Source organism: Plectropomus leopardus, chromosome 5, assembly GCF_026936395.1.
Source record: "Plectropomus leopardus strain MGB_pleo_1.0 chromosome 5, ASM2693639v1, whole genome shotgun sequence".
NCBI lineage: Eukaryota > Metazoa > Chordata > Actinopteri > Perciformes > Serranidae > Plectropomus > Plectropomus leopardus.
Genome location: NC_142180.1, coordinates 17385817 through 17402771, shown reverse-complemented (window position 1 = coordinate 17402771; position 16955 = coordinate 17385817). Strand labels below are relative to the sequence as shown.

General features: G+C 41.2%; 1 protein-coding gene across 7 annotated transcripts in view; it reads right to left on the bottom strand.

The window, feature by feature from the left end:
- ptprsa (protein tyrosine phosphatase receptor type Sa) overlaps positions 1-16955 on the bottom strand; it is a 263072-nt gene that overhangs the window by 186729 nt on the left and 59388 nt on the right. The window contains exon 1 of one of the 7 annotated variants that reach the window (XM_042515693.2): positions 10726-11196. The exons of the other annotated variants lie outside the window; for them this stretch is intronic. The gene's annotated coding sequence lies outside the window, so the exon portion shown is untranslated. Of the gene's footprint in view, positions 1-10725; positions 11197-16955 lie in introns of those variants that run through there. 7 annotated transcript variants of the gene reach the window in all.

Genomic DNA, 16955 nt, shown 5'->3' with positions numbered 1-16955 from the left:
CATTATGGTGCTGTTGTTTGGGTCTGTATAAAAAAGCAAAGGCAGCGTAATGAAGGGACTTTGCAGTGGCACTAACGCCCAGTATCTGTGTATAGAGGGCTACTGCATCACAGCAGTGGACAAGAAGAATCCTTTTCTAGCTTCAAGTCATTAGCTTTGAGCTCATATTTCTGCTTTGTAGCTGACACTTTTACTTAAATTAACTTATAATGAGCATGCAAATACTGCAGATGGTGCTTTTTGCTCAAGGACACTCACTGGGCATCACTGGGCATGGCTGGGATCAAACATTCAAATATGTTCCTGTAACTCTTACCACCAGATGCCCTGTGTTTCTGAGAAACTCTCTCTTAGGATGAGGAGTTCTGATTGAATTATTTATTTGCATTTGCATTTTGCAACTGTGTTTGGTTTTGTCAAGTTAGATCCTCCTTCTGCTTCCTTAAACTGTCTTCATCTAGGTATATGTGATGTCTCCCTATCTCTGAAGTGCATTTCTCTTCTAGTTCCCTCTTGGTGGCATCAAGCTGCAAGTCTAACCAGCGTAGCGCTGTCCCGCTTCCTTCTGTGTCAACACTATCTCCCCGTATCAGCAGTAAAGAGACAGACTCTGATAACAGCCTTATTTATTTCCCTTTAAAAAAATCCATCCACTTTACTCCTACTCTGCTTGCCCAATTCCCTCTTTCACCAGATAAACTAACAGGTGACTGCTTATATTTTACTCTCTACACTGGAGGGATTTATACAACACTTTTAGAATGTGCTGGTAGTGGTTTAGCATTCAGGACATTCCCGCAGAATGTGTGGCTATAGACTATATCACAATGTTTGCTTACAATAACTTCCAGGTAGAAAACCCCCATGTCATGCACATAGAATGAAACCACCTCCCATTGGAGTCAGGGGAAAATGGACTGTCGATTTAACAGTGACCCTCTCACAGCAGGGGGTTGATGAGTCTCCATAATGACCATGTTGACATGCTGTTTCTGAAAACTTGGCTGAGACGTGAAATCAGCTGTGCCATTGTCTAGTGACCACCTGGCCAAACATCTCTAAAGCTTAATAAACTTACTGAACTGCAATACGTCAGGCAACTTTAAAATTACAAGATTTTAAACTGGTCTGTTTCTTGTCAATAAACATTTTAAAAGCATACCTCTATGGTTCATATTCATATACTCTGCTCTCTTCTGTCACAAAGCACTACAAACCTCAAATATAAACACAGAAAATATGGAGCGGTTTAGAGTCCAAGGCCATTCCCCCTCTCAGTACATAAACCACATGGAAAATAAAATCTCCAAAACCATTATTCTGCCATGGATTTGATCCACAAACAAAAGGGTGACAGCAGCAAGGGGGAACCCCCCCACCCTCTGGTAGCACTAATCTCCCTGGCTGGAATCTCTGATTACTATGTTGTCGTTCTTCTCCCAGCCTCCATCACTTTTTAATCAGGATTATCTTCTCTGACACTGAGACTCAAGAGTTAATTAGGGGTCCAGCCTCTGCAGGTGCTGGAGCCCTATTGGAATTGCTCCAGCTACTTTTTATTCTTTTTCTGCTAAAATATTTTGATCTTGGAGTAAAAACCTAGAACAAGCAAACAGGACAGACTGCAACAGCAACCACATCCACTAATCTCATAGTAGCACAACCAATTTGATGTGCTGATCAATACTTCAATACACTCTAGATTAAAAAAAATCTTCTGCTGACTGGTGTCTTAGTTAAATACTGTGGTGACAAGGCTATTTATAGTTGATGTAAAAATTTGTTGCGTAAGTGGAACATTCCCTTATAAACATAAAACCACCTATTGTAAGGCAGACTTTTTACATTTTTCTTCCTCACAAAAAAAATGTAATGGAAACAACTAAATCTTCAACTTCTCAAAAAAGAAAAGAAAACGCCAGGTTGCCCACACTATTTCCTGTCAGCTGGAATACAGTGGAGAGTGCCTGTCTCCATTTACATACAAATGTCACCTTCTATCTTCCCAGGGGCTGGGGAAGGTTTTACTCTCTCCACTGTGATGCGCTTGATAAACCTTTCTTACCCGTCTGGCAGACAAGCTTGTGATGCACAGTGAGAAAGTGAGAAGAAACTCAATGCATTTTGCCTCTGGTGCCTTCTCTCTGTCTTCTTTCTCTTTTACGCGCCACTGGTACGCTGTAATTTGTGTATCCAGACTGAAGTACTAGGCTTTGTTTCCATTTCACTGAGAGATGACGTACCGTGCTGTTTGAAAAGGCACCCAGTCTGCTGCAGTTGTAATTACTGAGGAGGCCTTATGATTGGGCTTTTCGATGGAGGGGTTTTTGCTGTGGTGGGGGAATTATTAATACAAAATAAATGATTGCAGCAAGCCATACTGCAAACTGAGAGGCTAAAAAGAGAATCATGCCTTAAAAACAGTATGACAACAAGTATGGGTTGTGAGGGAGTGTAGCGAGGGAGATGATGGCATCATCTGCATACAAAGCAACCATCACCAGCTCAAACAGCCCAACAACTGGCAGTATATTCCCAGAGATGCACAGGCAGCCATTTTCTGTGGTTAAGTGGCCCACATAGACAATCCGCGCCATCTCTCATAAACCAGGACGAGTATCCCCTGATGCATAGGGATGAACAATCAGCCTGACAGGCAGGTAGTTACTCCTTCTTAACCCCGGCTAGTGCTGAGTGATGCAACAGAACAGCAGGCCCCCTCCCTTTCCTCCTCCTCCTCAGCCTTTCTCTCCCTCAGTCTCCTCTCTGTACCCTTCATCTACCCTGTATCTCTCTCTCTTTCTCCCAAACCTCTTATTTTTTTGCACATTCCCTCTCTTAAATATTCTCTTTCCTCTCTTTATCCCCCTCCTTTCTCTACTCCTATTCACTGGCTACCCCTCTATCTCTCTCCCTCCCAGAGACCCATGTTTTCTTGCTTACATTACACACAATTACTTCCATCCATCAATTATCTGCCTCCTCCTCTTTAGCTACCCTACTTCCCTTTCTCTACTCCATGACAACACCCCCCACTACCCTGCATACATGTTTCTTTGCGACCCCCATCTCTCACCTCCCACCCCTCAGGGCGGCTGAGTGTACCTCCCCACACACTAGCCCTCTTTCCCCCTTTTACTCCTTTCTCTCCCCCCAAAGCTCATCCCTCCTTTGCCCCCCCTTCTCTATACCAGATGTCCTCAAGTTTGGGTGAGGGTGTGCATGTGTGGAGGAGGCAGGAACAAAAGGACAGGGTGGTGGATTGGGGGTACAAATGGATGGTTGGGGGTGGTGGGGGGATCCTCTGAATGGGCCAAGCACATCTTGCCCTTGGCTATTCACACAATAAGCACCATCAGATTAACAGCCTTGAGCACACACATACACATATACAAAACCACTCACCTCTCTATAAACCATTTCACACCAAAACAGCAACTTGGGAAAAGCTCATGTTTGGTGTGAATTAGTCAGAGCAAGCTATTGGACCGGTGTCTAACTGGAGTCTTATCATCATAACCAGGATGTTTGAAGGGCGGACACCTCTCTGCAAATTCATGAAAATATTACCATGTGCTTTCACTGACAGTAACTGGCTGCACTTGAGGTCTTTTCAATCTTAAATTCAACTTTTCTTCATTGGACAAAAGAGGATTTTGGAGCCAAAGCCATATTAACTTTTCATATAGTAACTGCAAAAGAAAAAACAAACAAACCTGTTAATAAAGTGGAATTTGGCACATTTGGAATAACTGCCAAGCTGCTCTTCAATATAGCACTGCAAGCAAACAGTATCCTTAGTAACACTTGTTTGCTGTATGGCATCTGCAGTTTGAGGATCTTGTGAGTTTTGGTGGGAAGAATGACAGTGGACGGAAGCAAAAGAAACAGAAATAAGTCACTCTCTGACATTGCTGACCAATCACAGGCGGCAATATAAAAAGGCAGGTTTTTTAACCGCCATATAAATCACACTGTGCAATTAACTAAGAGCCAATCGCATTATTAATTACATCTGCTTTAATAAATGTTGTACAGTGAGTGATTGTGACTACTCAGCTGTCATGAACTTTATCTGGGCAAAGTGTTCAAATGTGTATCACCTCAAAAGGCTCCAACAGGGTCAAATTATAGTGCATGCACACAGAAATATTCTAATGCATCCTGCGTCATTAATACAAAGTTCATAGAAATGGTTCAACAGGCTGGTATGGACCATCTAGCGGCCTGCATGGGCAACATTTAAATGAGCTAAATGCAACCTGTTTGAACCCTTTGGGCGTAAGAATGGGGGTCCTTAGTCCCCCCCCGCACTCACATGTCTAAAACCTCAGAGGGGTCAAACTACAGGGCGCAGGGCAGCCCTTCCTGCCAGACCTAGTTTGCTAAGAGGAGGAGGAGGCAGACACCCCAAGGGGAACCTCTGCGCATCAATCTGGGGAGGCCAGCTGGTAATCACACTTAACATAGGAGCAGCCCAACGGCAAGCATCAGGAGACGACCAGAGGAGATGCAGGCAGAGAGACAGAATCAGACACATCCATTTGATGCCTGTCCCAGACCGGGTGTTAATTACTTCTCACCATGAAACACCAGTTCACATTAACTCTATAACCATAAAGAGGATGGGATCAGGGCCAGAGGGAAAGGAGCGTGAATGGCTGTTTGTTTGAGTGCAGCAGTGTTTGGTATAGTTTCCTCTTGGGCTTTAACAAACTATGCACTATGTTTGTTCAAGTGTGTTGTATCTTGAGGGGAGCAGACTAGAGTGAGTAGCAGGCATCAACAGAAGGTCTGCTACCGCTTGTCGTCAAAAGTAGATTACTGTCACTTCATCAGAAGGAGCTGAAGCGAATCATTTTTGTAAAACCTGGAGGTACCAAGGGAGCGGGCAGAAGGCTGGGGAGGTGACAGTGTGTCGATGTATTCCCCAAGGCTTTACCAGATAGTCTGGCAGGGATTAGTGTGTCTGTGTGTATGAGGGGCTACCTTTACTCCTGCACACAATAAAATGACGACTGCAAATACTTTGATGAAGAGTCCTTTTCCACCTCTCACTTCTGAGGTAGGAAAGAGGCAAAAAAAGCATGAAATCTATAAACTCATGCTTAAATGGGCTGAAGACACATTTAAGATCTCACCGAACACATTTACAGCAGCAGAAATGTAATATACACAGTCCACTCAAGGGAAGAATAAGTCTAAAAAATATTTGCACAGACAGGAGACAGAAGCATTTTACATGTCACAGGTTTAAAGTTCTGTAGAAAGTGGACATAAGTAAAGAAGGATAGTAAAATAGATAGGAAAGTAGAAGAAGTGTGGTCAAGGGGGAACACAAGCTGAGCGAGGGAGATATAGGGATGAAGTAAAAACCAAGGGTGAACACACCAGAGGAGCCTGACAGTCAGCCAAGATGCAAGGTGGACTTAAACTCAGCCAGCGATGGATCAATCCTGCTGAGTTCACACGCCTTATCATAGCCTCGTCTTATCTGGCCCCTGTTTCTCAATGTGCGCCACCTCTGCCAAGAAACCATAGCTGGCTTGTTTTTGAGCAATGACCTTTTGGGTTCAGGAGAGTTGGTGTGTAAATATGACTTTTGGGTGCTGCCGAGAGGGCCATTTCTCTCCTCCAAAGAGGTCTGCTAAGGACAGAGCTACCAATTTTAGACCCAAGGCAACCGGCAAGGGGTGTCTGAGTAAGTGGTAAATAATTCCTCTGCCAGCCACCCAGCTCATGTTTCTACCCCTATGGCCTGGGTGGAAATGTAGGTCTATGGAGTGAAAATGAAACACGAGCCTCCAGAAGTTTAACCTTGATGATGTTTTAAATTGTTGTTACTGCAATGTACTGTTTTTTCTCTTTCACTGCTTGGCTATTTCTGTCTTGACAAATAATGCTACCCTGGGTGTAAAAGTTCTGACATTTTTATCCAAAGTGCCTTACAGTGCTGAGATTGCATATTCACAATGGGAGGATACAGTGACTTTAAAGGGACAGTTCAAATTTTTTGAAGTGTAGCTGTATGGGTTACTCATCCACCATCAGTGTGTTACATGTAGTAGATTTTGGTTTGCACACCCCTAAGTTTGGTAAAGCAGACTGGAGTCCAACATGGAAGCAAATTAATGTATTGCTGTGCATGGTGGTCAGTAACAAAACATATTTTAGCCACTTTAAGAAAGTCCCCATTTAAAAATCAATATCAGATCAAATGTATGCTATACTGGAATCATTTTCACTGCAGTAACTTTTTGCCAGACAACCTGTTTCGACCGTGAAGCTGTTAACGACTTCAGTTCCCCATCTATGCTCTTCAACGCCACCAGACTGCATTGAAAAAAACTGTAATTTTAGCTCAATGACCACAGCAGCTGCTGGTCTACCACTGCCTTGATTAGTTGGTTATTTTTTGGCATTGTGTCACTCCGCTGAAACTGAACTTAACAATTAAATGCCAAAGTCACACAATGACACAAACAAAATAGCTGTTCCAGGCAGTAGTGCACCAGTAGCTCCTGTGTTCAGCAATGTTCGCTTTTATCAATGGAGTCTAGCTTTGGAGAGAGCAATATATAACGGCTTCATTTTCCCACTGGAAATCATTTTTTGACATTAGGGAAAGCTAGTGAAAATATTCTTAAAAAAGCATGCACTTAAACTGACATTGATTTTTTTCAGTGTGACTTTCTTTCTAGGTGGCTAAAATATGTTTTGTTGCTCACCTCTCCGTGGCAGTAGATTGCTTACCATCCATTTCAAACTGGTAGTATGCTGATTGTCATCTACTGTATGTAATACACTGTCCATGGAAAAGTACCCCACACAACCCCACTTCAAAAAATCTGAACTATCCCTTTAAGGGATCCTATAATGCATGTGATGGTTGGTAAAATGCATTTCCCATTGAATCATACTATGCAAAACCTCTTCCTTTACTCCTCCACTATTATTTACTTTCTTTGTCTAATTTACAGTAATCAGGCTCAGCACAATATGATGTTCCAGGCAGCAATAATTACTTTTCATGATAAAGAAACTCCACTGCTTATATAGTTCAGTTCCCAAAAGATCACTCCTGTTCTTATTATTGCCAAGAGTTGTGCTTGGAAATGTAGGAACCTCACAACAATGCACCGCAGTCCACTATTATAATGCATGGTCTGTCATGACTGCTATTTAACAGTGTAAGAGTAGTGCATATCAGCTATGTAATGCTTGAAGCAAATGCAAATTTAGTCCTCAAAGATTTATTGATAAGCAAGGGAACAAAAAAGTTCCATTGTTTTGTTAAAACAAATGAGGTTCAGTATTGTAGCTAACATCATGCCAAGTTTTTCTGTGACTTTAAATTATATGAGTGCAGTCGTCTATATAACATAATATCTATATAAAGACATAGCCTCATATTCAATGCATATCTGCTGTATCCAGAGACACATTGTTTACTTCTTGCTGTAGGTTTTTTATACATGTGCAACAATGTCCTAGATCACACAGTCTTTCAACTGTGAGCACAATATGTTATGAAGTTGTTACATGTTACATTCATTGAGTGTTTCCCCAGCCTGGTTATGTGGCAATAAAAGAAATGTGCATGACAAGGGGTTGCTAATCCACAAATCATGAGCGGAGAGGAGGGGACACTTTGCAAGACACACTGCCTAATGTTTTCACAGCCAGACTAATTGCACCTTGTGTCGCTGGAAGAGCACTGATTTAGCACTCGGAGCATATTAAAATGAATAAACACAATTAGCTGTGAGTGTAACAGCGCCTCTGCACAGCGCACATTTCTCTCTGCGACGACAGTCACTTCAGAGTAGCTGTTATTAACCGTGTTGTTGCGTCAAGTGCGATGTGACTAATTGCAAAGCACTTGATGCCACCAAAATGTTCCTAATTTGAATGTGAATGAAATGAACAGGGCACTGGGTGGTAAGAAAATTGGATGACTGTGCAATTGTAGGCCTAAAAGCCTTTAACAAAGGGCTCTGCATGTATGTATAGTAAATGTGCACTGTCTGCTGATTAATGTTTTGCTCTCATTATGACTATTGAACTATTTAAACCCTCTGGTGAGAACATGGCGTGGATTCAAGTAGATAAATAAAGGCATAGTAATTGAAGAGAAAAAAGTTATTAATAAGAGTCCAATATTCAATGTTACATCGTCCAATTAAACTGTGTTTTTGAGTGTGTGTGTGTGTGTGTGTGTGTGTGTGTGTGTGTGTGTGACTTTCGCAAATGGCAGAGATCTCATTTTGACACTTAAAAATGTTTTGATTGCAAGTTTCAGTTCCAGTGCAGCATCTGGAAAATCTCCACTGATAAAAGGCTCTTAAAGTATCAAGAGCGCTGCTTGCTTTGCCTCTATAAAAATCCAAAAGCTCAAGTTGGTTGTATATCAAACCGTCAAAAATGCACTTGATGTTAACAACCCCAAGATGAAAAAAGTACAAAAAACAGTCAGAAAGATGTCAGCTTCTAAACTCTCCTGAAATAAAATACATGGCTTTGAATAGCTTCCAGTCAGTCTGTGAGGCCTGTAGCTATCTAGAATCTCCCTCTTTTCTCCCCTTTGATCCCGGTAAAAATGAGAGACAGAATACACCCTACCGTTGAGGTAGGGGAAATAAAAGAAAACAGCTCAGAAAGTAATAATTGCAAAGGAAATGAATTTCAAAACCCCAAGGAGGACACTTCTTCAAGACCTCCATACTTGGGGGAAAAAAAAGCATCATATCCGGGGCACAATTCAATTAGCTTTTCTTCCAAGTGTAAGGAAAGGAGCTCCGGGGAGAAATCAAAAGTTTTGTCCAATAAAAGAAGTTTTCAAGGATGTAATGTTCTTGCTGCCCCCTCCCCCTGCACTATGCATTACTACTGCTTACAAGCTTGCCACTCACAAATGCATCGATCTGCGATTTCGACAGACAAAAAGAATAAATAAATAAATAAATACGTGGAATTAAATAAAACAACACCTTGCTGATGCAGCTGTGACAGACACACCGGTCACGCTCAGCCGACTGTGCCTGGCAGCTTATCCTTGGCATTTTCATTGCCTTTTGTCTTTCTTGCCCAGTTATTTGACAGTGATCAGGGGTGATAAATTGTTCAATTAAAGCCGCATTAAGAATCCAGAACACACTTGACACACAGCCTCCTGGTATACGTGTTGTCCAATTACTCTGAAGGACAAGACTCCTTCTTGCTACTGACAATCAACATGTGACTCTCATCATAAGACAAATGGGTTTATTTATACAGTCTAGCAGACTGATTGAATACTGGAGTGCAAGACAGATGATTCTGAGTTACAACACAGGGTACAACCTAAAATTCTCATCAGAAATGGAAATGTGGAATGATTTGTGTTGATTTTTCAAGAATACAGAGTAGAACAAAATCTATTCTCAACTGAGTTGGAAAACTGCCTTTAGTTCACCAGGGTTGCCAAAATAAAAGTAAATAGTACAAACTAGTGAATTCATTGTCTTTCATCTGCATCTGCCAGCTCGATTCCACTGACTCTGACCTTTGACCTCTCAAATTTTAAGATACTTCTTTGCTGGGTTCTTTTTATTTACAGGAACAAAAACAACAGTGTTTAGACTCCTCTGTTCAGAAAGCCTCAGTAAATGAAAGGCTTTACTAATCTTTTTTTGGCTTGCAGTTGCTGTTGGGGTGGGAGGGTGATTTGAGGGGAGGGTGTATGTTGCCCAGGGAGGGTTTAGCCTTAAATGTTCAGATAAAATTAAGATCCATTGCAATTCAAATTGGACTCACTTGACTTACTGTAGCCTGCCTTAACAAAAACAGAAGACAAAAAATCAGGGCCATAGCCTGGAGCTATATCTAAACTTTTCAACACCATCAGACAAAAGTTACTTCTCAAGGCAGACAATTACCCTTAAGAAACAAGAAGTAATGGTGAAAAATTAAAAAGATATTGACTGTACAAACATCAGAGAGATGACTTCAAGGAGCTCTTTGTTATACACCGAAATACCTGCAATCAATTACAACAAACTTCACACAAGGCTCACTACTACACACTACAGGCAGATTCCAAGTGAATACAAAACTACTAAAACATTGTTATCTATGGTGTAACACAAGGTTGAAAGAAATGTTACAAATATTTAATAATAAAGCGATTTCCTCATCCTTTTTATAGGTAACATTAAATGGTTACAGGTCTATTGCTTGGCACTTAAAGTAGTGATGAACTTTCACCCTGCATCACATCAGTATACATGCACACCAAGTGGCTGAAAGTTGCTTGCCTTGATGTTTTCTAATGTGAAATGTACGTGTTTTGGTCAAAATCTCACCAGAATGGAGGCTCAGTGTTTTATCTGTGTGTTGGGGGATCCTTGATAGTTAGGGAGCTTTACATTAAGGACAAAATCATTGATTGCAGTCTTCTGTATACGCATATAAATCTATGTTAACAAAGAACAAGGAAAATTGAAATAAGTTTCCTCTACAACGCATCCAGCACGAAAGAAAAGAGCAAAACCTTTCCTCTTTTTCCCCAGCAGACTGAAGAGAAACCCGGTAGATAAAACGGTACAGCATTATGGCAGTGTTAAAAAAGGAGTTGTAGAGTTACCTAACTCTTTATGTATTTACCTTTTACTATCTTAAACTTGCTCTCTAAACTCTAACCGAGCATTTGGAGAGTTAAGAAGAAGAAAAGTTGCAAGCACTTACTTCAACGGCGTGAGAAAAGTATTTCTGAAACTACCCCCTAGTTGCTTGACGGGGGACAGCTTTAAAAATCCGTATTCTTTGTGGCTGAGCGGTCGTATTCCCTCAGAAAAACAGTTACTTCGCCTCCACACGGTAGGAAAAAAAGCCGCTATATTCCACTTTCCTGAACAGCAGAGCAGTCACTTGTTAACGGAGGGAGCGAGTATAAAATACTCCTATTATTCCCCGTGCGTTTGTATTCCTTTCCCCCCAGGATCAGACGCTCCGAGCCAGAATCTCCTCAGTGAGAGAAAAATAAAACACCATATAATAATCCGTGCGCGACACTGCCGCGCGCGGATCTCCTAATGTATATCTCTTTATTGGTGTCTGTCGTTATCTCCGCGTCCCAGGTTTTGGTTCCTTTCTTCCTAAATCCACCTCGTACGGACTGGGGGTGGGGAGACAGGAGTCAAATACCCCCCTCTCCCTCCCCTCTATTGCAGTGAAAAAAATACGGAGCCTTGTGCTGCGTTCAATGGCGCCTCATAAACTTCGTCTCTTGACTTCTCCTGAATCGTAAATCCTGCCGCTTGGTGCGTTCAAGCACGTTTAGTCGGAAATCATAACACAATGGGGCCTGTAAGGAAACGAGTTACTGTGGCTGATCTTTTATTACATAAATCTGTGCTGCGATGGCAGAATGAAGACAAGATATATAGGAGTGAATGTACAGAGCGATGGTACAGTGACATAAAGTACAGGAGAGAAATGCGTTTGGAAGAATATTTTACAACTTGTGTTTGATTTTTTTAAATATGTAAAATTACTAATCAAAGATTTGTTATATACAAACTACAAGGCTAAAGTTATAAACTACAAGGTCCTGACTACAATAAAAACATCACTATATTCTGATGTTCTATAAATAGCTCTAATTATTATTATTATAAATTATATGCAAATAAGTAAAAATGTGACCATTTTCCGCTGTAAATGATTGAGAAATCATTATTAATAGCTAAAAAAAAAATAGCTACTTCAAAGCAAAATAAGCACTTTTGGTAAATGTTTATGCTATTGGTTTGTTTGTTTCCTTCTTGTTTCTATTTTTTGTTTTAGTTTGGTTTTGTTTTGTTTTGTTTTGTTTTTTTGCAAATTGCTACAGTCACTTCCTTATGTGTTCTCATATCATCTAATTAAAAAGCACATATCCATGCATGCACATTGCCTTAACAATATAAAAAATGATTAACATGAGCACTTACAGAGATGCAAAAAGTCAGGGCTGCAATGCAACACATCAATTCATTTGCATGTCCAGATAAACCACACTGTGATGTTAAAGTGTAGATAAGGCAATTAGATCCAGTTGCATCATAATTATTGTTTGTGGTATTATCGCAATTCAGAGAAGTAACTTAGTTTTAATTATTTAATGAGTATGTTTTACTTTTGTGTGGCCACTCTACAATGACATGTCCCAACCGTCCTTGTTCTTGTTTAAATTACAAAACCAATCAAATTAGCTTGATTTGTTTTAATTTCAGTGATGATAAAATAACCTTTTTGTTACAATGTGCTAAAAAAAAAAAGAACAGCAAAACAAACAATCAGTTGCAATAAAAGAAAGTCTTGCTGTAATAATTATTGATATGCAAAATTAAAGGAAAAAAATAACATTGATTTTCAACAACTTATGTTGAGCGTCAGCACTCCTCGCCCTTTCACTTTCCTTCCAGTGGGGAGGGATTTGGACATGTTTTCACCCAGTTACACTGGCTTTGAGCTGAAACAGCAACTCTGTTTGGCTGGTAGAATTTGAATTTGAATAGTGACAGCTGGCGTCCACTTTGTCCAGCAGGGAGGCGAGACACAGACTGGAGACACACCAATCTACTGACCAAGTCACTTACCAGCAGCCTGCAAGCAGCCAAATATTAGTTGACGTTACTTAGGATGAGGTCAGCTAAATTTTCTTTACTTCTGTTTGAGATTATATTCTAATCCAAAATCCCCTCTAGCTCAGAAAGTGACTGGCTAATTCTGGGATTTACAATCCATTGTGGCCTCTGAACAGAACGAGTAAACGTGTCCCCTATAGCCTAGACACAAGATGAAAAATGCTGGTAGCTGATACGTCAAATCACCACCCTGGAGCATTAAGGAGCAGGGTGTATGATGGGAAATTGGAGGAAATGAGATTGAATTTGGCAGTCTTTGGAAGGGGGGCTACAATTTGTGAGGCACAGTGCATCAAATGAAAGGCCTTTCCTGCCCAATTGGAGGGAGAGCAGCAATATATTTAGTGTGAACTTTTCAAGGTATGCAGGCAGTAATGGATGGGAACAGGCCCTTTTAAAGAGACCCATCTTAGCTGTGTGTTGGCAGAAAGCCATCCTGAGCCACAAGCAATCCTCCACTGCCCTCTCTCTGCTCTTTGTTTAAAACCCAGCGTGACATGTAACACACCATAAAGAGGTGCGAAGGGGTGTGAGTGTGAGGGGAGTTATAATCAATTTAACCGGTGAGTAAAAAACATGCGTTTATGTTACGTAGATGTCTCCCTTGGCCTCTTATTCACACTACAGCCCCTTATTTAATCAGGCCGGTAAATCTTAGCGGCAACCCAGAGCTCTCACCACCATTCCCCTGGTGGCATGAGCCTTAACATGGTAAATTTCACTCGGGTAGGGAAATGCGCTCGGTGGCCGAGGCTAGTGCTTTAGAAGGATAAAAAGAGCACTTACCGCCTGACATGTGCAATCCATAACGGAATAATGAGACTCCTCCACACTAGGAGCTCTCTTCCCCTGCTCTCCCTCTCCACTTTTTGTTTTCCTTGTGAGCGTTCATAAACGCCATGTAAATTCAGAGAGTGGAAGATGTGGCGAGTGCTCGAGGGAAAGCGCTTAATCGTTTGCGTCTTGTTACCAAATCGTGTAACAGCATGTACTGTGTAAAGATGCTCCAAACGACCAGTGAACCTTGTTGAAACTACTGGCCTCCTTCTGTCAACTGTTATGCCTCCAAGTGAAGGTGATCCTCACCACAATGTCTGCTTGTCACTGTTCTTCAACATAAAAAAACACCAACATGCAAGAAAAAAGCATTTCAGCAAAGAGAAAAATTCTTCAAATTATGCACAAGTTCCAAACATTATGTTTGAAATAAACTTGTTTTACCTGATTTTAGGATGTTGGGATGGGGCTGTTAATATCAACAGTGATATGATATGAAAGTCAAAACACAAAAAGATTGCAGTTTGCAAAAACATCTTAAACACAGCATCGATTGTTCTCATGATATAAAAACACAAAATATGAAATAAAATAAAATATTACTTATTTAGAATGTAGCTCCAGAGGTATCATGGTCTGATCTTCCTCATATTCAAAACTGATACATTGTAAACAATAACCTTGCTTAGTTGGTGGTTATAATTTCTTTAAAAATGCATTAGCCACTATATTTGAACAGCTTTTGTGTTTGCTTTTTTCCCTTTAAAGGTATGGCCCTACTATGCATTAGAAAAACAATGCATAGACTCATATAGAAGTAATCCCTCTAAGCCGTTACTTATGACCTAGAAGTATGTAGCTATTCATTTATTCGCTTAGACCCTATCCTCTGTCTGTATTTTCTTATTTTCTTCTTATTTTGTTGTATTTGTGATGTTTTGGGTGTGTAGCCCTCAGCCAGGAACAGTATACAGCTGAGGTCAGGACTTCAGAAAAAGTGGGCAACCAGGTGTGATTGTAAGCAACATTCAAAAGAAAGCTACAAAATTGAGCGTAAATCTGAAGTTGACTTTCACTTTCACTTTTTTTTAGCAAGAAGTGACCATATATGGAAAAGAGGGTGGAGCTGTGGAGGAGCGAGGGGTGGATCTGACTTGTAGACTGTAGCGAGGCCTTGCAGACTGCCTGTCACTCAAGCAGCCCCGCCCTTAAATATGTGCAACTTTAAGCCTTGATAAAATGTTGAAATTAGCTATAGAGACCAGAACCATTTCATGTACCAGGCTGTAAACATGTTTTTTCTGCTGTAATGTTGAGCATTTTAACATGAAAGTCTGTGGGTATGGCATTGGCTTAATTTCTGAGCCTCGGAAGTTGCCGCTTAATACGCAGAGGGTAAACAATAAGCAGTTGTGGGCGGAGGGGCCAAATTTGACTGTTTTTACTGCATAGTATAAAAAGCCTTTATAAAGCCTAAAACATAGAATTTGCTTTTTCATATAGCATGTGTGTACATCAGAAAGATTTATGCCAACATTAATAGGTCAGAAATTTGTATTTTGTAATAAATGGGTGAATAAATGACATTTAGGATTTTTGCCTACAATTAATGACCGTTTACTTCTATTTACAGAGGTGCCCAACTCAAGAAGAGCAGAGAGTTACTAACTTGTCTACACTGCCAAAGTTTAGCTTGTCTAGATTTACAAGCTTTCATACAATTCTTCCTTGCCCCCTGTCCTGTTTTTAACTCCATGTGAGATTTAAAAAAAAAAAAGACTGTCGCTTCTTTCCTTATTGTCTCCCTGCTCCTCTCCGTTCATCTGTCACCCCTAGGGGTTGAGGCACAATCACCTCCGATAGCAGCGGGCCATCGCTCACTCTGTCCCTGGAGGCGACAGCCCACTTACTGCCAGCTCGCGCTCAAATAGAGGACATTTCATCACCCCACCAAAAACACAATTAAAAACACGCACACGCTGCAGTCAACGGCCCTCAAGAGCCACCCCCAGTCGCAAGTTTAGTTACTCTGAGCCTGCCTCGCCCTCTCGGATATTTATTCTCCCTGAGGTTGAGTGTTTGTCAGCTAAGTTGGAAAGTACTATGTGGCGTCTCAGTGCCAACAAGACAATGGAAGAGAGAGAGAAAGGGGACGAGCACTCAGTGCTCACCCATCTCAGAGAGAAGAGCAGTAAGCACGTCCGCCTTTGGTGGACATGCAGCCTCAACAGTTCGCTGATAAGTGACCGTGCTCTGGGCTAGAATTCTCTCCCTGGCAGCCAAAATGGAGGATGGTGTGCTGGGTTTGTGCTGATGGGTAATGTGCTTAACATACACGCACACATGCACATACACACACACACACACACACACACACACACACACACACATACATACATATACTGTACACACAAACACACACGCACAGCAAGCAGGAACACAGGCAGACTGACGGCTATTAGAGTGCAACGATGCTCCCTCTTATCTCCCACCATGATAGAGATCTACAAAGAGCTTGAGAGAGATTATGAATTCATTACCTTGATACACAAGTGAGCACTGCGATAGACAGGAGTTTGAGAATGGAGACGGGAGCTCGGTGGGTGTACCGGGAGGGGCAGGGATGGGAATGCAATGAATTACATGCTTCTGGGTAGAGAGAAAATCTGTTACCTCTCTCTACATTTTTAGGAACAATTAGCTCTTCAGAGGATGTGGTGCATTTATGTGTTACATTAGAGGCCAGTTACAATAGTGCCCACTGTCTCACAGAGCATCACTTCAATACAAAAGGACATGTGGACAGTTGCAAGGTTCAGATCTTACTCTCCAACAACAAGCCACCCTCACACTTTGTCTTTACTGCCTAATTTTTCATCTAAAACAATATCTGGCAGGTTTCTTTGCAAGTCAGTGCTGACATCAAAGGTCCAGTGTGTACATTTTTATGGGGATTTAGTGGCAGCCAGCAGTGAGGACTGCAGATGGCAACCAGTTGAAAAGTCTCTTGGTTAGAATTCTTTTAAGGTTCATTGTTTGGGAGATTTTCACCAGGGGTTGGATTATCTGTCTATCTTGTCTTTCAAACAAATGGAGGAGGTGATTTAAACATGTAAAAACACTGAATAAAGCAGTTCCACATTACAAGTGTTTCTCCAACACAGTTCGGTATGGCAGACAGGCCGCTAACCTAGAACTTGTTAATGTGTGCTGTTGTTTTTTCTCTGATAATGTAAGATCCAGACATTCAGGAGCTTTTTACCAGAAGCCCAATTATATATGTTATAAGTGTCTTCCTCTCTGAAATTAATGGACACATTGATTTAAACTGGTAAAACACTAAATAAAGCATTTTCATAGAACAATATTACTGTTTTCCTTTAATGACCTTTTTGCAGAGGGGCTGCTAACTACGGTGGCCAATGCGAAAATGTGAATGACCCAACTTAGAGCCAGTGTTTGGTTTGTACTTTCTGGGCAACTATAGAAAAATGGTGAAGCAACTTGGCA